This window comes from Ursus maritimus, unplaced genomic scaffold, assembly GCF_017311325.1.
Source record: "Ursus maritimus isolate PB19 unplaced genomic scaffold, ASM1731132v1 scaffold_2, whole genome shotgun sequence".
Classification (NCBI taxonomy): Eukaryota; Metazoa; Chordata; class Mammalia; order Carnivora; family Ursidae; genus Ursus; species Ursus maritimus.
Genome location: NW_024424452.1, coordinates 55,131,602 through 55,158,066, shown reverse-complemented (window position 1 = coordinate 55,158,066; position 26,465 = coordinate 55,131,602).

Sequence of the window (26,465 nt, the reverse complement as noted above, 5' to 3'; positions counted from 1 at the left end):
CTATGCTGCTGCTTGGACACCCCCCACTCTGCTTTCCACTGTTCTTGCAATCCACAGGAAGCAAATTCTACTGTGGCTTTTCCCTATTCTTGTTGGTGCTTGCTAGGGTTGCCATAATACCACATCACAGACTGGGTGGCTTAAACAGCAGACATTTATTTCTCACAGTTCTGGAGCCCAGAAGTCTAAGATCAAGGTGTTGGTTGATTTATCCCAAGACCTCTCTTTGGCTTGCAGATGGCTGCCTTCTTGCTGTGTCCTCGCATGGCCTTTTCTCTGTGTGCCTGAATCTCTGGTGTCTCTTTTTGTTTGTTTTAATCTCCTCTTACAAGGACACCAGTCAGATTGGATTAGGGCCCTCCCTAATAGTATTATTTTAACTTAATTGCCTCTTCAAAGGTCCTGTCTTCAAATATAATCACAGCCTGAGATACTAGAGTAAAAGTTTCAACATTTGAATTTTAGGGGGACATTATGTGTCCCTAACAATTATATTGGACATCTAAAGAAAAGCAGCATAGGGCTTTAAAGGATGCTTGTGTTCCCTGCACCAGTGCATTTCTTATGCATTAATAGTCCTTTGGACTCTTTCTGGGGAAGGTGGTTAAGGAGTACCTGAGAGTTTGCACGTACTAGATCCGTTCCAACACTCCCACTGTCCTGTGCTTCCAAAATCTTTCCTATATAGTGTGCTACTGCTGAATCCAACTCTTAATGCCACTCCCAGGCACTTGAGCCAACATATTCAATCCTTATTTCTGAACTTAAGACTAATGATCCAATCTTATATTTCTGTCTAATAGCATTAGAATCCATTTTGCATATTTGCCAATAAAAATTGTCAAGATCTTGCAATTCCTTTGGGCCATAATTCTCTAACTTCATGGAAGACTTTACAGTACTCCATCTGGGAAATTCTGTGCTCCAACTCTCTCTATGAATCTGAACGTAAGAGTTATTCCTTTTGAGCAATGCCTAGGTGAGTTTAATCAAATGAGGTCTGAGCCATCAGAAAGAAGGTAGAAGGAACTCTTCTCACAAGTAAGATCATTTCAGATCTTATGGAAGTTCAAAATCTCAGACATTACTGTTAGCTCAAATACCTTCTTTCTACATCTCAGGGTTTTCTAACTTTCCCCCTTACCTTATAGGTGAGGCATGCGTTAAGTGATATTGGGTGTTGCAACTCTGCATTAACAGTCTGGACTTGGGGCCGTTGTCAGCCAAGACTATAGAGGATCAGGGATTTTTTTAAAGCAATTCCATACAATCTTTGGATTCTCTACCAATGCATTTTGGGAGATTCAGAATTGTTGGTTTGACTTTTCCTTTGTGTAAAATCTTCTAGGGAAGTCTGAAGACTTCCATGCTCACCATAACACCTGACTCACCATGGTCACCATAACAAGCAAGAGCTACAATTACTTGTTCCCCCAACTCTCTCCAACTTCAACTCATTCAATGGTGGTGCTGTTATGAGTAAACAAGATGTCACTGCATTCTGGACATTACCAACGTCCCATTTATGCCAGTAAATTATTTATCCATGTCTCCTTCAACATGTGAAAAACTTATTTCCAGAATCAAATGACGAGGGTCAGTCCAAGTAGATATTATTAATTTCCTTATTTTATATCTGTAGACACAAAGGTCCAGAGAGTTTGAGTATTTTGCACCAGGTCTCATACCTCCTAACCGGCAGAGTGGGAAATGGGACCCAAAGACTCTGACACTAAGCATTATTAACAAGTCACTTAGATTTATAACCACTTGTGTCTATTATTTTTAAACCTTCACAAAATATAGCTTTACTCGCAGGTTTGTACCTGTGAATCTAAAATCAAAAGAGTCATCTCTTTTCTATAACAAAGTAAAGATACATTTTGTTTTCACAGTTTAGGAAATATCTTTCAGATTAAGGAGTGTGTTCTTTTTCTCTTACCTTTCAAAATGTTGCCTTTGTTGTTTGAGGACCTACATAGTATATAGATTCTTCCATTTCCCCCCCTTTACCAGTATTTATAATTACAGCTGTTTACCTATAATTGTTCTTCCTCAAATCATATTATTTTCATATTTCATTTTAAGTATAGAATACTTCCCAACTTAAATCTATTACCATGATTTACTTCACTTTTAAGTACTTAAAGTAATTTAAAAATGGCTGGGAAAAAATCTGACTCAGTTTATTATTTTAAAACTTATCTTTGCATTACTGGATTTGAAATCTGTTTTATATAGTAGCTTATCACCCTGCAGTTTGAATTTTTGTGTCAGGAATCATCTGTTAGATCACCCAGGGAACCTTTAATGCCAGGGAGAACAGCAGCAGAAGGGCCCTGAAAGATCTGAAGATTACAGTGCCCACACCCACAGGACTAGTTTAACAGAACTTCCTTCCCCTCCCCTCCCACCATCACCATCAATTTGAAAGCAAGACACATTGCAAGTGGCAATATGGATCATTCAAATGTTTGATGTGAGCAGTGAGCAGACGTTTTGTATGAAACAAATTCTGACAGAAAAAAGAAAAAACATGCACACAGCAAAACAAACTTAAGTTCTCTATCTCTCTGCCTGGCTGCCAAAAGGATTTTCTTCTCCTGTTCCTTTCCTCTTTCTATAAAGCTATTTGAAAACTTTTAATAGAGATAAATAAAAGCCATTTCCTATCTTATCCCCCCCCCTTTTTTTAAGATACCAAAATACCATGTGAGATAATACCTTGTTTTTGTATTGAGGACACACAGAAGGATTTGGGCGGCCAAGTGTGTTGTCTTTGTTGTCCTGATCTGAATCTTCTGCATTACTGTACCTTCAAACAGAAGACTAGAAGAATTTCCAGGACAAGTCCAAGATACATGGAGATCAGGACATCCAAAATAGTAGTACAAAGTAGGGTGCTCACTCACCCTTTTCTGTGGACTCTTCTGTTGAGCTCCCCGTTCCAGGTTACACTTCCTTTATTTTGACAATTTACAATTTTATTGTCTTGTTTACCTGTACTTCTAGCATTTTGATTACATTACTTGAAACTCAAAACTCCTTTGAATCTCTCTTGTGGTGCCTTCCAAAGCTTTTGACATGATTCACTTTAAAATCACGTTCAGCTTCTCCTAGATGAATCTCCATCAGAATGTAGAAATGACCAGTCCTTAATTTCCAGGTTAGCTGTGACTCAACCTCGCCAGCCTCCTAATCATTTATACACATACACTTATCAAAAAAGCTAAGATGTTGTTGCTTTTATTGCTTTAGTCAAGATTTAAGAGGAAATGACAAGGTGACATGGTAGAGCACATGGTCTTCCACAGTATCCTTCACTTGCTCCAGCCTTTTCTTTCTCTCCCACTCCTCTCTTCTTTCTTCTGGGAAAACATCCTCTTTCTGCCCTATGCAGAACATCACCATTGGGACACCATTCTCAACATCACCATTGGGACAAATTTGGCATGAGACATGCTCATTTCTCACCTAGACTGTGGCAACAGTATCCAAGGTGATAGCCAGAGATGTCTTCCAAATATAAATCAGATTACACCATCATCAGTTTAAATTCTTCTAATGCTTTTTCACTGTAGTTAGAATAAAACCCAATTTACCATGGCTGTCAAAGTCCAACCTGCCTCTTCCTAATTATCTCAATTCATGTCTCACAGTCTCCTCTTGTTAACTAGGCTCCAGTCACTCATTAAACACGTGGGCTCAGGTTCAACCTCAGAGCCTTTGCACTGATGTTCCCTCTGCATGAAATATTATTTCCGATGTTCAAATGTTGGGCTCAGTACTATGTCATCTCCCAGACATTTTCAACCACTGACATTGACATAGCTGTACCCTCTCCATATTGTATTTTATACTCTTTAGAGAAATTTTCATTAGTCAGAATAATAATTTCCTTTGCTTATTTGGTAAATGCCCACTTTTCCTAGCTAATATTTAAAAGTGATGAAATTAGAGACTTTTTTCTCTTGTGGCATCTTAATAGTGTCTGAAACATCATAGGCACACAATAAACACTTGTGAAATAAAGAAGTGGATGAACAAACAAGCATGGCAAAGAAGCACAAGATGTTAAGCATTCAAGTGATGTAACTGGTCAATGTAAAGAAGCACTAGTATAGTTAAAAGAAGAAAAAAATGGAGAGAACTGTTATAGGACTTGACCAAAATATTACAGAAAGCAAATATCAGTCATATTGATTCAGCTTTCCAACTCTGCTTATCATTCAATCATTTCTTCTCTTCAATCTTCTTGCTATTTGTTTGTGATATATAACATTACCATATAGACTGTTTTAAGTATTTATATAAGGAAGAAGTTTCTATAATTTTGGATAAATTATATATATCAGGTTGTGGAAATTGGAGGAAATCGACTCAAGTCTATTACTCTTTCCATGCAAATAAAGCCTGAAAGGACAAGACAAACCAGAAATTTCAATAAAATATCTGGAAGCAGTCCTTCAGGATATTTTTCTGATGAACAACTGGGAATCATCTAAACTTAGCTTTATTTGTGCAGACACATCAAAGAATGGTTCATTTAAACCATGCTAATGCATATAGATATTCACAGATATTTTTTATACAAAGAAGAATGTTCTACAGCTATCAATGTTCTTTGAAACAAAAAGCAGAGTATATTTTGTGTCAACTTGACCAGTTAAAATAGCTCAGTAATGAATGATTATCAGTGAGCTAAAATAAAGTTTACGTAGGGATAATAAAATAAACTTCGATATTGATTTATGAGGAGGCTTTGAAAAAGGAAATTCTCTGTAAACATGTGTACTCAATGGACCATCAATAACTGTGGCCTTCTTGCTTCATTTATCCTGATCTTATCCTAAGTAAAGAGGCTAAAAATAAATATCAGATGCCTAGAGAAAAGTGTAAACAACGTGTCATCCTAATAAACTTCTTTACAGATCCCATTTTTAAAAACTAAACACCTACTTGCCATTTAGTTTTTGTCTCAAGTATATTTATATTTGGTATGCATCTCTAAGCAGTTTTCTCAGGAATATATTTTTAGATTGCTGACAAAATCTCTATTTCCTATACATAGTACAATCCAATATGGAAGTGACAAAACAAATTGTACCTGAACTTTGGAAACTAAAGATTTATTTTAGACTAATATATTCGGTTGCGCCCAAAATTGTATGATGGAAATTTAAGTTAATACTGATTGGAATTCTACTGTTTATTTTATGATACAGCTTCCTCAGAAAGACATAACATTGTTTGAAATTTTATTTCTTTTGAACAGAAAATACAGGGATATGTAAGTATAACATTAAATGATATTCTGCCCATAATCCCTATGAAAATTATTTTAATATGAGACAATATTTATGAACTAATAAAACAGAGAGAGCAATTATGTGAATGATAATGGTTACAATGTAAATTATTTCACATGTGGATGAACACCAGAAAAATTTTAAAGTGAAAATGTTTTTATTAGGTATTGAGGAGATTTTTTTTTAAAGATTTTATTTATTTATTCAACAGAGATAGAGACAGCCAGCGAGAGAGGGAACACAAGCAGGGGGAGTGGGAGAGGAAGAAGCAGGCTCATAGCGGAGGAGCCTGATGTGGGGCTCGGTCCCATAATGCCGGGATCACACCCTGAGCCGAAGGCAGACGCTTAACCGCTGTGTCACCCAGGCACCCCGGTATTGCGGAGATTTTTAAGTTAAGAATAAGTTATATAACATAAAAATTCAGTATATGTTAATCACTAAAAGCACATGAAAAAATTGTAAGACATCAAGTTAGACAAATGGGATTGTTCAAAATTCAAAATAAAAAATATAGTATAGAGAAACTAATAAAATATACTTAATGTAGAAGTGAAGATATCAGGATACTTTGGATAAGAAACCTTGAAAATGAAGAAAGATGGTGGCAATATATAATTTCAAAATTAAAAAGTATACAGATACAGTTACAAACTTTAACAGGAAAAGGGGAGGAGCATCTAAAGAAAACATAATCAGAAATTAGACGTGAAATCACCTACCATAATTCTTGCCTGAATCAGCATGTTTTATGGTTCTTCCTTTCATTCTAGAATTAACTGATCTGACGACCAGAAGAAAAACAAACCAAAATGTCAAAAGAGAATTTGGGTTTGACAGCTTGGAAAAGTTGGTAGATGCTATTACTCACATTCACACATATATTACGAGGAAGAAGCTTGCTTGGCTGTGAGGATAGTGACTCCCATTTTGAATTTGAGATGCCAAAAGACCTCTGATTTGAAAAGTCAGGTAGGCAGGGGTATGGTACTCAGGAAAAAGACCCAGGATACAGATAGGCCTGGTAGTTTTCAGAATATACAGAGACGAGAATGAGTACAGAGGTAAAACGTTTGTTATTTTACTACTCAAAGTGTGGTTCTTCGAGCAGCAACATTTGGTTCTTCCAGGAACTTGACAGAGAATCAGGATCTTGGACCCCACTCTGACCTCCTAGGTCACAACTGCAGCTTAAGAAGATCTACCCGTGCCTCTATGCATATTAACATTTGAGAATCACCAGTCTAGAGAATAATGTGAGAAATGAGGACTGTATCTGAGGAAAAATAAATTCTAATAAGAGGGATGAAAGAACCACAAATACCAACGTAAGTCTTAGCAGAGATTTAGGAAAACAGAGAGATTGGTTTCATGAAACAAAAGGGAGGAAGAACCAGCCACGTCCAATACTTCAAAAAAAAAATCAGTAAGATAAACAATCACATGCGCCACTAAAATTTGACCATCAAGCAGTCATTAGGAATGTTTTTGGAACAACTTATATTAAGCAGTGTTAGGAAGAAGCAGATTTCTATGCTTAGTAAGTGATTAGGAATTGGAGAATTTAACATGACGACTAAAGAAGAGATCACATTTGCAAAATCTTGGTAGTGAGGATAATGGACATCTCACAGTAATGGGAAGGCTGGAGGAACTTTTTTGTTACAGAAGAATTTTATGTAAAGAAAAAGAAGTCAGTAGAAAAGCAGCTGGTTGCTAGACCAAAATCATTACAGCAGAACAGCGTAGGAACCAGGTCTCAAAGGGGGTTGTCGGCATTGGGAAGAGGAAGATATCACCTCTTCTGAAATAGAAGTGGAAGATCTAAGAATGAGTGCAAAATGTGTATGCTTACACATAATATATTTGCATTACATGGAAAAAAAAGTTAATGGAATAAGAATAATTAAGGAGATTAAGAGGCTTTCCAACTATTTATATTTATGTTTCTCTGGAAAAGAGTAAGATAGATTATGTGTTTATAAGCCTGAACGCTAGAATCAAATTACTGAGTTGAACTCCAGTTCCTCAACCTCTCTTACACTCAATTTTCTAACCTGTAAGGTGGGAATCATAATCAAACCTTTATATCAAAAACAAACTACAGAAATGTTCATAGGGGAATAAAACAGAAAAATGAATTACTTAAAGTAAATTGAGAAGGTGACAGAAATTTCCAGTAGGCTGGACAGGTGAGATTAGAAATGCGCAAGACCAATGGCAGGTGAGGTAACAGCATATCTCATCTCCTCCCCAGCACCATGCCGCCAGGCTCCTTCCCTCCTCTGCTACCCCGTGTCTCTAACCAGAAAGGAGGTCAAAGAGACTGAGAGAAGCTGGAGGCTGATGGCTGAAATCTTGAGAAATGTAATATTTAGAAGACTACTGATGAGAAGCAACAACAGAAAGTAAAGGAACGTCAAAAGATGGTGGAATCCAAGACAGAAGAATTTTATGAAGAGGGAAAGTAAATGCTCAGCAATGACAAATGTCTCAGAAATCATGTTAAATATAGAAGTAGTTTTTAGGGATTTCTGTGGTCAGAATAAAAAGAATAAATTTATTTATAGGATTTTGAGGGAAAATCACAACATTAGGGCTGCAATTCAGATGTGAATATTCACATTCATATGCATACGGATGTCTGTGTAAATGTGTGTGTTGTAGTGGTTGAAGAATGTATTGTTATAAAATGTGGAAAATACTGCCCATGTAATTACAAGACATACAAGTACTACCCTACGGAGTTCTTATTTATTACCAGACACAAATTCTGTAGAATTGGCAATCAAATCTGTAGAGGTGATCATTAAAGACCTAAGAATGGATAAGCTCTCTGCGACAGAAAAGGCCAAAAAAGAATGTCTGAAAGGGAGAGGACTGAGATCTGTCATGCTTTCACAACTAGAGTATTATTCTGGAAATGATTAAGAGATAAATATGAGGTTGACCAGGCAATGACCCACATGTGGAAGGTGAGCTCATTAGGACAAGGTGTGCAGTGAGTTCTGTAGCATCAGCCATGGAGAGACATAAAGAGAGTGCGCAGTTGGTATGGGAACACATGTGCCAGCATAACCAGTTTGCCGCGCTAAAGATGGCGATGGCGTGGGCGTTGCTGACTGCAGAGAACATGCTGGGTAGCAATCCTTGAGCTGACGCATAGACAAAGTGGGAGTTACTGTTAGAGCAGAGGCTGTGCTGCAGAGGGACAGTGATGGATCAGAAAGTGTATGTCAGCTGGAGAATTGCCTATGAAGGAAATTTCAGAATGAAGACATAGAGTAGACCAGGATAGAATCATTTTTCAGCAAGTGGTGATGGTTATTTATCCTCATGTGCAGAGGAGATAGAAGTGTATAGCAAGGACTCCCTGTTATGCACGCCACATTGCTCCATTCCGTCGTCTGAAGCAACCTTCACTAATTGATAATGGTGTCTGATTAAACCAAGCCCAGACAAACCTGGGAATCTTTCTCCACCTAGTGAGTGAGTGGTTCAGGCAATTTGTCTATTGAAGGAAATTTGCCCACAAAATAAAGCTTCATTGCCATTCATAGTTTGACTTTAAAGAAGGATAAAATAACACGAAAAAAGAGGTCTGATCAATTGCTAATGTGGATATTTACAGTAGAAAAATTGCAGAGGAACAGATGTGCAGAGAACCAAGTTGAGATGCTGCAATAATACAGAAAGGAAATTAGTAGCGCTAAGAGGAAAGCAATATGCATAGTGATTTAAAGCATATCTTTTCCCTGCAAAGCATTTGCTAGTGTTGGCTTAAGGAACATGAGCATTTTAGCACTGGATTAGAAATTAAGAATTGCTAAATTTATCAGATTATGATGTGCTTGGTTTCTTTAATGGTCTACTACCTTTGTAGTATGATGGATCACAGTTCACTATCTAAGTAATTATGTGGGCTTATGGTTGTTCTTTGTGCTATGTGCGAATATTAGGAATCAAATTTTAAGAACACTTCAAATTTTCAAGGAACTTTGAATTCAAAGATGTTGTGACAACACTTGCAACAAGAACCTAAAACTGGCATTTGCTATGACAAAGATCCATCTCAAGGTCGCCTTTAACATGAGCAGAAGGAAAATCAAAATGAAATCTCCCAAATTCCCCTTTTTAAGCTAAAGAGGTTTTCTTTATATGTTTAAGCTTGTTAATTGCATATCTAAGCCTTTTTCCCTGAAGTCCTTCATTATAATACAGGCTTTAGCTCAATTTCATCTCATAAGGATTTTTCTGAAACAATAGCCATGCAACAATTTGGTCTTACTCTTAAAAAAATTACAGCAATATATAAAATACTATGAAATTACATAACAAAAATGTAAAGATTAGTTGCAGATGATTAAAAAAAAAAGATGGTTCTTGAAAAGAAAAATGACTATAAATTAGCCTTGAGAAAAGAAGGGGCAATATCACAGCCACACAGTGCTCAATAATGGCTTGACGTTTATATGTGAGGACTAAAGAAAAAAGAATGAAATAATGAGTTGATAAGAAAAACATGCAAGTCAGCTACAAAAATCAAATGATGAAAGAAGTTTCAGTGTTTTACTCATTGTAAGATACAAGAAAGGTAATTCTGTAGGCAATTTTCTTTCTGTATCACTTTAGAGGAATAAAAATAAAAGAAAATGACTGAATTTCTTATTGTATTTAAGTTGGACCTGTGCTGCATCTGGCAAAATAAATAAATAAATAAATAAATAAATAAATAAAAGAAAGTGGCTGGCCAGAGGGAGCAGGGAGGAGGCAGAAGCCATATTTCTCAGGTAAGTAAACTTTTCCTAACCCCAAACACAACATTTATCACTGGAGGCAACAGGGATACTGTTGGGCAACATGACAGAAAAGCTGTAAATTTCTAATATTCCAAAGAGAATTTTCTCTAAATCATTCTGCCTGAGAAAATCTCCACTTACCATCATGTATTTATGAGAAAATCAGTTGCTAAGAAACAGAAGAGAGAGAAACTGATAGTAGAAAACCATGAAATGTCCTCCTCAAGATTTCTTGTGAAACTTCAGTTTTTATTTAATTTCTACATCTTTACCTTTATATGTATTTGAACCAAGATAATATTTAGTGCAAAATAGTCATGACATTTCACGATAACAACACAATAATTGAAAATTGTACTTATCAATATACATGCTCTTTATCGCTTTATAATTTCTATTTGAAATTGTATCTTTTATAATGTTAGTGTTTTAGCCTCTGCTTTCCTTTAGAATGCATTTCACTTTCAAGTGTCCTCTCACATTCCTTCTACATTTCTGTGTATGTTTTCTGTTTAATTGGATTCATTATGGATCTGGTCTGCAAATTTTGATGTTTAATATTTATTCACTTAAGAAAATACTTTTTCTGTGCCAACTGCTGTCCTACTAACTGGGTATACAACATGAATAAAACAAAGTCTTTACCCTCATGGAGTTTATGTTCTAGTGCGAAGAAGCTGATACTAAAGAAACAATCCATCTGTAAGATGTAAAAGCAGGATAGAGAAAAAGTGTGCATCTCAGATCGGTGGCATTTGCACAGAGTCTCAAAGGAGGTAAGGGAACAAGCTTCCTGAGTATTTGTTGAAAGAGCGTTCCAAGCCAAGGTTACAAAGTGTTCGCAGGTGGTAGCATCAGTTCTGTGTTTGCACAACCAAAGAGGCCAGAATGGGCAGAAGACAGCAAGCAAGGAGAAGAGCAGTAGGAGAGGTCAGAAAAGTCATGGAGTTCAAGGCCACATACAACCATACAGTGCCTGGGAGAAGGAACTTAAGAACTTCCTCTGGATAAGACAAACTCCTCAAGGCAGAGGAATGGAAAATATTGGCATATTAAAGGATTATTTGGACTGCCACATGAAGAGACTTAAGGTGGGTGAGGAGTAGTAAGATCATTTAAGAAGCTATTTACACTAATCCAGGTAAGGTGAATGATAAGTTGAACCAAAGGGTTAGCAGAGAAGATGGTGAGAAGTGGTTGAAATCTGGATCTGCTTTGAAAGAAGAGCTGACGGAATTTGATAACCAATGAATTTCATGTGTGAAAAAGAAAGATTGAGGCTGGGCAATTGGAGTAATGATTCCATTGGCTGAAACAAGGGCATTTGGGAAAGAAGTGTCAAGAGACAACTAATATTTCCATGTTTCTACGAGGATTTGAAAATAAGTAGAGAAACTAAACAGACATTTTTCCAAAAAAAGATATTCAAATGGCCAACAGATACATGAAAAAATGCTTAATACCACTAGTCATCAGAGAAACACAAATCAAAACCCCAGTGAGGTATTACTTCATACTCTTTAGAACGGTTGTCATTATGAAGAGAAGAGATAGCAAGTGTTGGCAAGGATGTGGAGAAAAGGGAATCCTTAGCACTGTTGGCAGGAATGAAAATTGATTCAGCCACTACGGAAAACAGTATAGAGATTCCTCAAAAAATTAAAATAAAATTACTATATAATCCAACAATCCCACTTCTGGGAATATATCCAAAGGAAATGAAAACAGGACATTGAAAAGTTATCTGCCCCCCCCCCCCCCCCGTTTATAGCAGCAGCATTCATAATAGCTAAAATATGGAAACAATCTGTCTGTCCACAGATGAATGGGGAAAGAATATACATGCACACACACACACACACAGATCTTCCTTGGCTTATGATGGGGTCCCATCTCAATAGACCCATCCTAAATTGAAAATATCAAAGCTGAAAATGTATTTAATACACCTGGCCTATCAAACATCACAGCTTAGCCTAGTCTACCTTAAATGTGACCGGAACACTTATATTAGCTGACAGTTGGGCAAAATTATCTAATACAAAGACTGTTTTGTAAGAATGTGTTGAATATCTCATGCAGTTTATTAAATACTGTACTGAAAGTGAAAAACAGAGTGTGTGTAAGCATGCAGAATGGTTGTAAGTGTGTCGGTTGTTTATATTTGTGTTCACATAGCTGCATGGGAGTTGTCCAGCACAAGAGGATATCATATAGCATATAGCTAGCCCAGGAAAAAATCAAAATTCAAAGTACAATTTCTACTGAAGGTGTATCACTTTCTAACCATTGCAAAGTTTAAAAATCATTAAGTCGAACCATCATAAATTAGGACCTAACTGTAGAAATGATGGAGTGTTCCTGGGCTATAAAAAAGAGGGAATTGTCATTTGCAAAAACATGGATGGACTTTGTGGGCAATATGCTTAGGGAGGTAAGCCAGACAGGGAAAGATAAATACTGTATGATATCACTTATATGTGGAATCTAAAAAATCTGAACTCGTTGAAACAGGGAGTAGGGTGGTGGTTGCCAGGGGCTGGGGGTTGGGGAATTGGGGGATGTTGTTAAAGTATATACATTTTCAGTTACAAGAGGCATAAACCCTGGAGATCTAATACACAGCAGAGTTATTATGGTCAGCAATACTGTATTGTACATTTCAAAGTTCCTAGGAGACCAGATCTTAAATATTCTCACCGCAAAAAAAGAAATGATAATTATGTGATGTGATAGAGGTGTTAGCTAATTTTACCATGGCAATCACATTGCAATATATAAATCAAATCAACACATCGTACATCTTAAACTTATGCAATGTTATATGTCAATTATATCTCAATAAAAATACTTATGTAAATTTTCAATACTTATGTAAATTTTTAAAATAAAAGCTTGTGGAGTCTCCTCTTTGTCCACATGATTCTCTAAAGGCATACTTGGCAGATTCTCCTTTCATTCATCATGCCAGATACTTATCAGGCTTTTTCACCATGCAACTCATATCTTCAGTTTTATCTACTATTTTATGGAATATGTAAATATTTTATTGATGACTTCCTCAACTCTGTTTTCCCTTTAAAGTCACTGTAGAACTCATTATTTGGCTGTTGACCTCATCAGCCAGTTTCCTAATTTTCTTTTCTATTATGCCTCTCTTCATTGCTTTGTTTTACTCTCCGGGAGTTTCCCAAAAATTCACCTTGCAAACATTCTGTTGTTTTTCATTTCTTCTTTCCCTGTTGCTATTTCCAAAAGTTCCTTTTTTTTCTCTGAATATTTCTTTCTTATTACGTTCTGGACCTGTTTAAATAATGCAATATTTTTATTTATTTACCTGAAGTCATTATGCAAATAGTTTTTTAAGTTTTCCCATCCTATAAAACAGAGCTCTTTTTTCTCAAAGTTGCTTTGACTTACTTATGCATTTGTTTGTTCTCCCTTTTCCTTACTAGAGATTTCCCCCGTATATCTGGAAATTTTCATTGTCTGCTAATGCTTAATATAAAAACAGGTGTTTGGAAGTTTTGCACGTGTCGTTAAGTCATTAAAATTAACTATGCAGTGATTCAGTGGGGCACTTTGGTAGAGAATCTCCGTAATAGTAGTGGAATCAAGAATTTAACTAATCTTTAAAGAGATTTAGAGCACCCCTCCTTACTTTTTCCATGTGTCCTTCGTCTTTAAGTCCAGAGGCAGCCTCTGAGCTATTTCTGAGCATTGTGAGAACTCCGTGTTGTATATCAAGCTGGTTTTCTATTTTCCCCATTATTGTTAATGGCTTAACTTCTGCTTAATCATTAAAGCCGTTACCATTTACCCACTTGCTCTGTGATAATCAACCTCCTCCACAAATTTTTGCTGTTCTTTCTATTCTTGTTTTTGCTTAATTATGGTTTCTATGCTTTTAAAAAATTGCCTTGCCCGTAGTTTTAAACTTTAGGTCTTAGAAGTGTAGAAATGTAGTAGGTTTTCATTTTTAATGGGAACTCTTCTACGCAGTCTACGTCTACAGATGGTTAACCTTAGACATTTTTAACACATTATTTAATTTGTCTTTCTTAAAATGATGAGGCCAAAAATGAAATTGCAGTCTCAAGACTCTTACATTTTACTCTCGTCCATGTTATTCTCATCTCTTACTTGGTGAATATTGTTGATACGTAAAATATGAGGTTTGATATGAGGATTATTGCACTAATATTGCTGTTTATTTTCACAAACAATCCTACGTGAAATATTTGGGTATTTGATTTTAACGGATTTTTATTTCATCATGAGTCCTTTAGTAAATGCCCATTTTTTTAACAGGGCTATCATCTAGTGGAAGCCTAACTTCTAATTTTTTATAGAAATTGACTAGTAGTAGGGACACCTGGGTGGTGCAGTCGGTTGAGCCTCCAAATCTTGGTTTTGGCCTCAAAAACCCTGGTTGACCAAACCCTGGTCGTGATCTCAGGGTCGTGAGATTGAACCCCACTTTGGGCACTGCACTCTGTGTGAAGTTTATTTAAGATTCTCTCTCCCTCTGCCCTTCCCACTCGTGCTGTCCCCCTCTCTCTAAAATAAATAAATAAATAAATCTTAAAAAAAAAAAAAGAATTCACTAGTAGTGTATTTCTTACTTTTATATTCTATATAAAAGACAGCTTGGCTGAATATAAAATTATTGAGTCACTATAGTTTTTTGTAAATCTCATCAGACTCTCCACCACCTTCCCACATTTGGCTGTTATAGCAGAACAATCTAAGGATGTCCAGATTTTCTGATTCATTTTGCTGTTTGTTGTAGTTTGAATTATTGCTGGAGGTTTGTTTGTTTGTTTTCTTCATTGACAATACTGCCCTAAGACCAGGGAAATAGAAGTTCCTGGTATAAGCCTCTTTTCAGTGTCATAAAAATGATTTTTGAAAGTTCATTAATGGGTTGAGTTCATGGGAATTATGAAAGAGACATTCTTGATCTAAACTAATAATTTCTGCCCTCTCCCTCCACTCCCCCCCACCAGGCCAAAATAGGTGGGGTTAAGAGTACTTTAGTATGTGCAGGAGAAAAACCAGAGAGAAAAAAGTGGCTTTACTTTTTTCTTTTTTTACTGCCCCAAATCACCCAAAGTGCAAGCTTAGGCAGACTAGGGTCATAGGTACAGTGCTCCTTCCAGCCATCTCTTCCCCATGTATTTTAGGAGGTACTTGGGACTGTCTGGACAAATCAGTCAGAAATGTGAAATGAGGTGGGGTATGGGTAGCAGGGAAGTCTATCTGATCTGGCTCCTTGAGGAACTTGACTTGTTTGCTTCCACCTGTCCCAGCAGATCTCTGTCCAAATCAAGCTACTAGGGCAGCGCTTGCCTGAGGCAGAGCACATTTCCTTTAGCCTCCATACAACAAAAATGTGCCCAGGGAATAAGCTACAGAGGTCAAACATTGGCCATAGCTTAACTTAGGATTTCAAACTAGTCAGACCCATAGTAGCTGGTCCTCCTGCTCTGGGTGCCACAAATGCTAAAAAGAAGGATGGTTCATGGGTTTTTAGTTAATCCAATGAGGGCTATCAGTCAGACACTATCTTGAACTAAGTATTTCTCAAAAATGTTTGATGTTTTATGGAACTGTATGCAAATGCACATGCAACAACAAAATAGAACAAGATATTCCTTCTTTGAGTGTTATACCCACTGGATATATCAGCTTTCCCTCTCATTGGTCCTACTGTATACCAACCACTTCTTGCCATTCTTTAAAGAATTTAGTATCTAGTCCACTTAACTTCTTTAAATCCTAATGCTAACTAGTATTAAGTGTTATACCTGTGTCTATTTTTAAGATGCAGTAATGTAGCCCTTAACGCTAATGCCAATTGATTTAGTCCCTCCTAAATCTGTTCTGGATTATATTATCACCTCAATTAATCCTGACCTAGAATCTTACATTTCAAGTAGGACAATTCTCTTACACTTCCAACTTATTCACCTCAGTCCTTTTTTATTTAATGTTACCAAGGTGTCTAGTTCAAAAAGTCTTCATTCTTTTTCTTTTTCATTTTTGGCTTACCTTCATTCTCTACCCAATGGGTATGGGCTATGGGGAGGCAGTTTGTGAAGCTGAGATACTGATAGAAGAGGCTTATCAATGAAAAGCAAAGAACAACATGACCATCTAACAAAACGTCAAGCAGAAAAACGGCTGAGAGGAAGCAACCAGGTGTGAAACAATAGGACAGAAAACACCAGGGAAACTAGGAAAACTAGAGATTCCAAACCATTGGGGCAGGAGACACAGTCTAGAAGACTTCTTTTTCTAAGGTATTTGTAGTTTTGTGTATAGGATCAGAGGAAAAGGATAGGGAGGGAATAAATTCCTAAATTCTGCTTCTATGGGTCTCTTGTCTCCTAAACCAAACAGATCCATAGTCTCGAAGGACATATCACACAGGTATTAGTAGACCAGCAAGTAATAACTACCTGGGGCAAATTATTCAACTACTATATGTCCCACTTTGCTCATCTATTAAATAAGGATATTAATAGTGCCCTTATTATAGGCTTGTTGGTAAACAATCCAATTTATATGTGTCAAGAAAAGTCCTAAGCCTTGTAAAGTGTATAAGAAATGTTAGCCATTGTAATTATTATCCAATTATGGTGAGATCTCATGAACCATCTCTGTCCCACAGTAGAGAATACCACTCTGGTGCTTAAGTATTCTTCCACATTCCATTTAATATATATCTCCCTGAAAGTGCAAATACAGGAAAGTCCCCTTCTGACATAGAAAAGAGCATTAATCTGGCTGTAGGTTAATTCATAGCCACTTAAGATGTCAAATGTTTCCTGTGCCCTTCCAGGCTCTCCTTCCCCTGACCTGGCAGACATTCTGACTTAGGCTGACAGGGCAAGTAGCCAAACTCATCCACTTTGTCTAGATTTCATGCAGTGCCTTTTCACATAACCCCATGGTACATACCACATGAAAACAGCAAAATTTGAACCATACTCAATCCAGTCAGTGTCAATTTATTCAACATAAACATTTAATTGTATCTTAATTCTCCATTAAAGAAAACTTTGTCCCCCCAGGGGAAACAAAGAAAAACAAAACAAAATAAAACAAACAAACAAAAAATGGAATCTGGGTGGATTCTCTACCACATGGTGGAAATGTATCAATTATGATTAAACAACTATAATTAAAGTATTACATCTCATGGAAGGACTCCTACAGACTATGTACATACAAAAGAAATTTAATTTAGAAAAAACGGAACAAAGATCAAAATTACAAGGTAAAGAAGCCAAATGCAGCTTATTGAAGGATTATACAGAATTTTGTGTCATGTCACTCTGCCTTCTATGTGAATTTTGAAAATGACATGTTAATAATATGAAAACACTAAATTTTCAAGTAAGTTATTAAAGTCGGTTTTTCAGTGTCCCAACAATCTAGATTTGTTAAAGGAAAAATACCAAAGAATTTTGTGATCTCTTGGTTCAATGTGTTTTATTTCTCTTATACATGCAAATTATCTGTAAATAAATTTCTGCCCTCTCAAAGAGCATGATATTTTAAATATATATCATGTAAATATAATATAAAAACAATATGAACAGATAAAAATCTGTTGAAAAAATCTAAAAGCAAATTGAGCAAATTGCAAAGATCCAAATGAATTTATATACACTGGATCCCCTACTGCTTATTTCTGGTAAAGAAATGAGGAAAGCCAGAGCTGTGACTTCAACAACCTGTACACAAAAAAAAGTCATCATATGGCTTGAAAAACTTCACTAACCACGTATCCTGTTCACAAACAAAACTATTGTTGATTATATTGAAAGAATTCTGTGTGCAAAGATTGTAAAATCAAGTCATGTTCTGTGAAGAATACTTTCAGAGCCTTAATTTAAGTCTTTGAGTCATAAAATTGCACCTGCATTTGAAATGGATTTTACCCATCATCCCAAGTACTCAGTTAAGTCAATGTGTGCATAATTGTATCAGCAACTGCAATACTGAAGCAATGGAGTGAATTTTTAAAAAATCTGTCAGAATTGTAATGGAAAAACAATTTGCAGAAGTATTCTGTGTTCACTTTAAAGTACCACATCATACTTGCTTGAATATTCCATTTTATTTTCCACTAAAAATAAACCCATTATGAAATTTTATGTCATTTTCTCATATTGAGCTTGAGCACTATAACATACACCTTCATAAAATGTTGAAGTTTTACAGTTTTGCACTTTCATTTTGAACATTACAATAGTAAAGCAGAACTCTAATTCATGGGAAGGTATTGATATAAGCCTATGACATGACAGCCATCTCATTAAAAGTATATCTAATTAATTTAAGGACTTGAAAGTCCACAAAATTTAAGCAACCATATCATCTCTTTTGTTAAGAAGTCTTACCACCACATGCTTGTCACAGGGGTTAGTACAGTGGAAAGTGGGTTAATAGAAAATAAACAAATTGGAGCACACAGAGAATAAGAAGGATGTACAATACAAATGGATTAACATACATAACAAACTTTGTTAAACTGAAGTATGCCAAGCTTAGAGGGTACTGTTCAGTGTTAAAATTATATATATATATATATTTTAAAAGCTCAAATGAAAAATCTAGAAATTCACTTCAAAATTTAAGAAAAATAATAGAAAATTAAAGCCAAGTAAAGTGGAAAAAAGAAAATGATGAAAAAATAAGTCAAAGCAGAAAACATACAACAAAGAAAATGAACTAAGACAAAGATGATAGCTTGAAAACTCTAATAAGGTTGATAAATCACTAGATATATCTACAAAGAAATAATAAAGAACACAAAAAATATCAAAATCAAGAATGAAAAAGAGGACATCTGTATGGAACATACATAAGATTACTAAAGGATATTGTAAACTGAATATTACCCGTGAATCTAAAATCTTATATGAGATGGACAAATTATCTACAAAGACTCAGCTTACTAAAACTAAAACAGGAAGAAATACAAAGTGTGAATAATGCTGTATCAAAGAATATCTTACACCAAAGAATAATTTTACCATAAAAGGGAAGTCAGTATTTAAGCTGCAAGGAAAGATCCAGGCCTAAATGGCTTTACTGGTAAATGATTCTAGACTTTTAGGGAACAAATAACACTAGTTTTCCAAACATTCATTTTAAAGAATGAAAAAGGAGACTCACTTCATAGCTCTTTTTATGAAATTGGCACAACCTTGATACCAAAACTTGACAAGGATATTTCAACAAAGAAAAATTTCAAACCAATGTTTCTTGTGAACACAGACGCTAAATCCCAAATAAAATATTAGTAAAATTAATCCAGAGAGGAGGAGTTAAGATGGCGGAGGAGTAGGAGACACCGTTTTCAGCTGGTCCTCCGAGTCGAGCTGGATAGGTACCAGACCAGCCTAAACAACCACGGAACCAGCCTGAGATGCAGGAAGATGCATCTGGATCTCTACAAATGAACATCTCCAGCGCTGAGTATTGAGGTACGAAGCAGGGAGCCATGAAACTGTGCACAGATATCGGAAGATAAACGGAAGGGGGAGGGAGCCGCCGTGTTTGGGCGCCAGGAAGCGGTACCACTTGCACCGGGGAGCGGGCGGGCTCGGGGTCGGCACCCGCAAAACAGCAGACTGAGACCGTGAGCCGGGTGCGCGCCACCAGGCATCTCGTGGAACACCGGAATCCCGGTGCGCTCACTGGATCCAGACTGAGACCGGGAGCTTCTGGAGCGCGCGCGGGCGGCTGGCGGCTGGCGGCGTTAGAAACACAAAGGACAGAGGCAGCGCTGGCCCTGGAAGTAGGCTGGGGCCGCCGGGTGTAGAGGAGCACACATCAGGACGGCGCTGCAAGGGTTGAGCAGCACCAACAGAAACAGAGTTAAAAGTGGCCAGAACATTAGTAGAACGGGGCACTAATCCCTCTGTTCCGTGACCAGAACGGGCTAAATCGGCCGCTGCTGCTCTGCTTTCTCAGAAGAGTCACAACAAACCGCCAGAAAGCCACCAGAGACAAAAGCCTGGAAATACCGGCTCAGGGTGCCCATCCCCTCCGCGCAGGGGGCGCGAAGAACTCACCCAAACAGGGTTGCCTGAGGTATCGTGCGGCAGACCTCCCCAGAACACAGAAGGCAGGCTGAAAAAAATCAAGAAGCCACACCGGGCGCCGTGGTGGCTGGTGATGCGCCTGTCTTCGGCAGGGCGTGATCCGGCGTTCGGAAAGATCGCATCTCATCGGGCTCCTCCGCTGGAGGCCTGCTTCTTCCTCTCCACTCCCCTGCTTCTGTTCCCTCTCTCGCTGGTTGGGCTGCCACATAAATAAATAAATAAAATCTTTAAAGAAGACCCACATCCCTAAGATCCCTATAAAACAACAGGGGCACGCGACGAGGACCCCAGTCATAATTTGGGCTCTGGACAACCCCGCAACCTCTCCTCATCAGAATGACAAGAAGGAGAAGCCCCCCAGCAAAGAAAGACAGTGAGTCTGTGGCCTCTGCCACAGGAATAATGGATAGGATGCAACCAAAGTATCCAGAAATGGAATTCTCAGGTAACGATGGTCAAAATGATGAGTAGAATTGAAAAAACTATTAACGAAAGGTTGCCTGAGAATATAGAATCCTAGGACCAGAGGAATGAGAGCGAATCTGACAGAAATTAAAAATTCTATGAGCAAATGCAGGCAAAACTAGAGGCTCTGACGGCCAGGGTCACGAAGCAGAGGAGTACAGGTTGTGAATTGGAGGATGGGTTAATAGAGGAAAAATAAAAATAGAAGATGGTCTTAAAAAATCACGCCGAATGTGCGGTTACGGGGAGTAATGACTCAATGAAAGCGATCCAATGTTAGAATCCCGGCGGCAGTCCCCGAGGGGAGTGGAGGAAGAAAACAGAGGTATAGAAAAAGAGATATTTGAAACAAATTGTAGCTGAAAAACTTCCTAATCTAGTGAGGAGGAAGCAAACATTCATGTCAAGAGGCAGAGAGGACCCCTCCCAAGCTCACACCCACGACAAACCTACGCCACGCGTCCGTCATGTGCCATTTCCTTAAATATTAGATGCAAAGATACAGTTGAGAAAGTGGCCAGGGGCAAGAAATTTCTCACGTACCAAGGCAGTCAGAAATTACATCAACCTGTCTGACTACAGACCTGGAATGAGAGAAAGCATTGGGTGAGCATATTAAAAGCTCCTTCAGAGAAGAACAGCAGCCAAAGGACCCTTTATCCAGCAAGGCTGTCATTTCAGAATGTGATGGAGAAATAAAAGAGCATGTCAGAGCGCCAGTCACTAACCAATTTACGTAACCACGAGAACCGGCCTACAGGAGATATTACGGGGGTTCTATAAAGGTAAAAGAGCCCCAAAGGTGATACAGAACAGAAAGTCACAGCCAATACAAACAAAGACTTTCTGGCAACACAGCATCATTAAAATCATATCTCTCAGTGGTCAGTCTTATATGCTAAATGGTTTGAACCATCCCATAAAACACCACAGGGTTCAGATTGGATAAAAAATAACCGCATCATTTGCTGTCTACAAGAGACTCATTTCGAGAACAAGAATGCTTTCAGACTGACGTAGGGGATGAGTACCATCTTTCACGCAAATGGACCTCAAAGAAAGCTGGGGTAGCAATTCTCATATCAGATAAGGATTTTTTAAACGTACAGACTATAGGTTGAGCGCAGAAGGGCACTATATTTATTCTTAAAGGGAAGTATTCAACAAGTGGATATGACAATTACAAAATATATGCTTAACAGAGACAACAAGATACACAGCCAACTCTTAACCAGAATAAAGAGACATATAAATAAAAATACTATTAATAGTAGGGAGGACTTCCAACGCCACTCTCAGAAATAGACAGAACACCTGGCAAAAACTAAACAAAGAATCAAAGGAAGCTTTTTGAATGCCACTTATCTGAGTTGGACCTCATAGGTATATTAAGACACTACACCCCAGAACCAAAGAATACTCATTCATTCTAATGCCCATGGAACATTCTCAAGAATAGACCATGTTCTGGACACAAACAGGTCTCAACCGAACCAAAAAGATTGAAATTATCCCCTGCACATTCTCAGACCACAAAACCGAAAATTGGAACCAAGCACAAGGAAAATTTTGGAAGAAACTCAAACACTTGGAGACTAAGAACATGCCTGCTCAGGAATGATTTCGATAAACCAGAAATCAAAAATCCAAATTAAACAATTTATGGAGACCAATGAGAATGATCACAACTTAGTCCAAACCTATGGGATCTGCTGCAAAGGCAGTCTAAGGGAAATACGCCAGCCATCCAAGCCTCACTCAAAGAATAGAAAAATCTAAAAATGCGTTTTATATTCTCACCTCAAAAGCTGGAACAGCAACAGAGGGACAGGCTAATCCACGCACAAAGGGCAGTAAGACCCAAAATTAGAGCTGAAATCAATCAAGCAGAAAACCAGAAGTACAGTAGAGCAGAATCAACAGGACCATAAGCTGGTTCTTTGAGAGAATATTACAAAATTGACAGACCACTGGCAACACTTGATCCAAAAGAAAGAGAAAGGACCCAGAGATTCGATTAAAATTATGAATGAAAAAGAGGAAGGTCGCGAGCACCTTCGTGAAATTGGAAGGATTATTATAAGATTTTTATCAACAGCTATATGCCAATAAACTAAGCAATCTGGAAGAGATGGAATCCTTCCTGAAACCTAAAACTACAAGATTGAAACCCGGAAGAAATTGATTCCTTAAACAATGGCCAATTAATTATTGAAGAAATTGAGTCAGTGACCAAGACCACGCTTCCAAATAACAAAACTCCCAGGCCGGACAGGTTTTCCTGGGGGAATTCTACCAAACATTCAAAGAAGAGAAATAATACCTATTCTCCTAAAGCTATTTCAAAAATAGAGAAACAGAAAGGAAAGCTACCAAACTCATCCTATGAGGCCAATATTACCTTGATCCCCAAACCAGGCAAAGACCCCCTCAAAAAGGAGAGATTACAGGCCGATTTCCCTAATGAATATGGACGCCAAAATCCTCAACAAGATACTTGCTAATAGAATCAACAGTACATTAAAAGGATTATCCATCACGATCAAGTGGGATTCATACCTGGGATGCAAGCGTGGTTCAATATTCGCAAATCAATCAGCGTGATACATCATATCAACAAGAAAAGACTCAGGAACCATATGATCCTCTCAATCGATGCAGAAAAAGCATTTGACAAAATACAGCATCCTTTCCTGATTAAAACCCTTCAGAGTGTAGGAATAGAAGGTACATTTCTCAATCTCATAAAAGCCATCTATGAAAAGCCTACTGCAAATATTATTCTCAATGGGGAAAAGCTGGAAGCCTTTCCCTTAAGATCAGGACTCTAACTTAAGGATGCCCACTCTCACCACTATTATTCAACATAGTACTGAAAGTCGTTGCAGAGCATCAGCGACAAAAGAGGATCAAAGGTATTCAAATGTGAGAAGAGTCAAATGTCTCTCTTTTGCAAGATGACATGATACTCTATATGAAACCCAGAGAAGCCACTCCCAAACTATTAGAAGTTATAGAGCAATTCAGTAACATGGCAGGATACAAAATCAATGCTCAGAAATCAGTTGCATTTCTATACCACGACGAATAACGAGACCAAGAAAAGAAGAAATTAGGGAATCCATCCCATTTACAATAGCACCAAAAACCATACGTTACCTTGATTAGCTTAACCAGAGCGTAAAGGACCTATATTCTAGAAACTATAAATCACTCTTGAAGCAGTGAGGAAGACACAAAAGATGGAAAGATATTCCGCTAGCATGGGATCAGGAAGAATTAACATAGTTAAAATGTCCATGCACAGAGCAATCTACACTTTCAATGTTATCCCGATCAAAATACCGAGGAGCATTTTTCAAAGAACTGGAACAAAGTCCCTTACATTTGTATGGAACCAGAAAGGCCCGAATCTCGGGAACTGTTGAAAAGGAAAAACAAGCTGGGGGCATCCACAATGCCAGATTTGAGCTGTACTACAAAGCTGTGATCACAAAGACAGCATGGTACTGGCACAAAAGAGCAGACACATAGAGCAATGGAACAGAATAGAGAGCTCAGAAATGGACCCTCAAGCTCTGGGCAACTAATATTTGATAAAGCAGGAAAAAACATCCGGTGGGAAAAGACATCTCTTCAATAAAATGGTGCTGGGAAAATTTGGACAGCTACATGCAAAGAATGAAACTTGACACTATCTCACACCATACACAAAAATAAACTCAAATGGATGAAAGACCTCGATGTGAGACAGGAATCCATCAAAATTCTAGAGAGAACATAGGCAACAACCTCTGACGCATCGGGCAAAGCAACTTTTACATGACACATCTCAAAGGCAAGAAACAAAGATAAATGAATTTATGGGACTACATCAAGATTAAAAGTTTCTGCACAGCCAAGGAAACAGTCAGAAAAACTAAGAGGCAGCCACGGAATGGAATATATATTTGCAAATGACACTACAGATAGGACTGGTATCAAGATCTACAAAAGAACTTCTCAAACTCAATACACGAGAAACAAATAAACAAATCAAAAAATGGGCAGCCAAAGATATGAACAGACACTTTTCCAATGAAGACATACAAATGGCTAACAGACACGCGATGAAAAAATGTTCAAATCATTAGCCATCAAGGAAATTCAAATCAAAACCACACTGAGATACCACCTTACGCCAGTTAGAATGGCAAAAATAGACAAGGCAAGAAACATCAATTGTTGGAGAGGATCGGGAGAAAGGGGATCCCTCCTACATTGTTGGTGGGAATGCAATTAGTTTACAGCCACTCTGGAAAACAGTGTGGAGGTCCTTAAAAGGTTAAAAATTGAGCTACCCTATGCATCCAGCCACTTGCATGCTAGGGGTGTTTAATGAATACAAAGACGTGGAGTGAAGAGAGAAGGGCCTGACCCTTTTTTCATAGCAAGCAATGTTCACATGTATTAAATCATGGAAGGAGCCGAGAGTGCCCTTCAACAGATGACTGGATTAAGAAGTTGTGGTCCATATATACAATGGAATATTACTCAGCTATCAGAAAGAACGAGTTCTCAACATTTGCTACAACATGGACGGCACTGGAGGAGATAATGCTAAGTGAAATAAGTCAAGCAGAGAAAGACAACTATCATATGATTTCTCTCATCTATGGAACATAAGAACTAGGATGATCGGTAGGGGAAGAAAGGGATAAAGAAAGGGGGGGGTAATCAGAAGGGGGAATGAAACATGAGAGACTATGGACTATGAGAAACAAACTGAGGACCTCAGAGGGGAGGGGGGTGGGGGAATGGGATAGACCGGTGATGGGTAGTAAGGAGGGCACGTATTGCATGGTGCACTGGGTGTTATACACAACTAATGAATCATCGAGCCTTACATTGGAAACCGGGGATGTACTGTATGGTGACTAACATAATATAATAAAAAATCATTAAAAAAAATAAAATTAAATAAATAAATAAATAAATAATATCTTTACCCGTAAAAAAAAAAAAAAAGTAAAATTAATCCAGTTGTATCAGTTTAAAAAAAAGTACATCAAAATCAAGTTGGGTTTATTCCAGGAATTAAATCTCTGTCATCATTCAAAAACCAATCATAATTCATCATGTCAATAAGGTAAAGGAGAAAAATGAAACAATCATCTCAATACATGTAAAAAGACCATAGATAAAATTTAACACAAATTCCTTAAGACAAAAAATTTTAAGCAAAATAAGAGTAGAAGTAACCTTCTGATTAAGAGTATCTACCAAGAGTATCACATCATACCTGATGTGAAATGTTGACCGTTTTCCCATGAGATCAAGAGATCAAGATGTCTGTTATTATGCTTTCAATATAATACTGTAGTACAGCTTTTAGTCAGTGGAAAAGGGCAAGAAAACTAATAAAAGATTCAAGGATTAGAAACATATAATTGTCATTTTTGCAGAAACGTGATTGTGTATATAAACAAGTATAAAACTACTGATATGATTTAAAATTAAATCACTCTCTATCCATATATATATATATGGATATACAGGTGTGTGTATATATGTGTATATATATGAACACATGGAGATTTGGGGATATATACATATGGAATATGTATTGGATATTCCATATGTATATGTATGTATATTCCATATGTATTCCATATGTATATTCCATATGTCAGGACCATTCCTAAAAGGAACTTTAAATATAATCTATAATAGCATCAAGAAACATCAAATATTGAAGGATAAATCATGTTAAAGTCATATAAGGTGTC